This window comes from Grammomys surdaster, unplaced genomic scaffold, assembly GCF_004785775.1.
Source record: "Grammomys surdaster isolate TR1022 unplaced genomic scaffold, NIH_TR_1.0 126219, whole genome shotgun sequence".
In the NCBI taxonomy this organism is placed as follows: Eukaryota; Metazoa; Chordata; class Mammalia; order Rodentia; family Muridae; genus Grammomys; species Grammomys surdaster.
Genome location: NW_021621022.1, coordinates 1,523,361 through 1,524,423, shown reverse-complemented (window position 1 = coordinate 1,524,423; position 1,063 = coordinate 1,523,361).

Here is a 1,063-nt window from a genome sequence, read left to right as displayed (position 1 = left end):
CTCATGCTAGGCTCATGCTAGGCTCATGCTAGGCTCATGCTAGGCTCTTGGCACTGGCCCATACTCCTTTTCTGTTGTTTATAATCACTGATGAGAAAGCAAAGCATATGTGTGGGGAGAGGCAGAGGGAGAGGGGGGAGAGAAGGAGAAAGAGGGACTAGGAACTGAGCAGTCTTGAATGCACTAGACAAGCCTGCTCCTCCTAAGCTGCCGCCTCCCTCCTTGTATTTCTTGAGATCGTTCTTAGTTTTCCCTTCCTGATTCCATCCAGTAGTTTGTTTTTAATTCTGTCACTTACATCTCCAAATACTCCCTCATTTGATTTCTGCAGTCTTTCTGGCTCCACATCTTCAGGTGTCGCAGACTGGGGTCTAAAATCCTCAGAAGTCACCTAGTTCTATAGAGAGAGATGAATTAAAATCTGTGGGAGACGACCGGCTTTCTCAGTTCATCAAGATCAGTTAAACTACGATAATTAGGCACAGCTTTGCTTAGTAAGCCTCCAAAGGTTTTACATGGTAATAGCCAATCCTGGTTAAGATGCACAACAGTGGGGACTTGCCCATTGGCACGGACAGTCAGTGCAGCCCCGTGAACCAAAGGCTATGAGGATGAGTACATGCTCTGACACTGGAAGCCAGCTTGTGACATACGATCTTATCCTACGTCACACATATGTACATACATGTGGAGGAAGTGATAGCAACACATCCTCTTCTAGCCCAGGCCGTGTCTCTGGGTACGAGCAGAGGCCATCTCTGTGAATGTGCATTTGCTGACCTCCGTTGGTATGTCTGGTGCTGTGAAAAATGCCACAGGGTTAATGAATCCAATAAATCACTCCCCCAGATGATGTCACCATCTGCAGAGACCTTACCTTACAGACCTGGAATGCAGAAAGCAGGGCGTCACAGGTCCATGTCCCATGGGACACTGAGATCATTTGTCTTGCCACAAAATGGTCAGGCAGGAGTCACTTAAAGCTCTCTGCCCCTCTGTCTCGAGCTATGCCTAACAGTATCAGCCTTGGGAGGAAAATGAGAGACAGCAAGCTTGTGAAGGC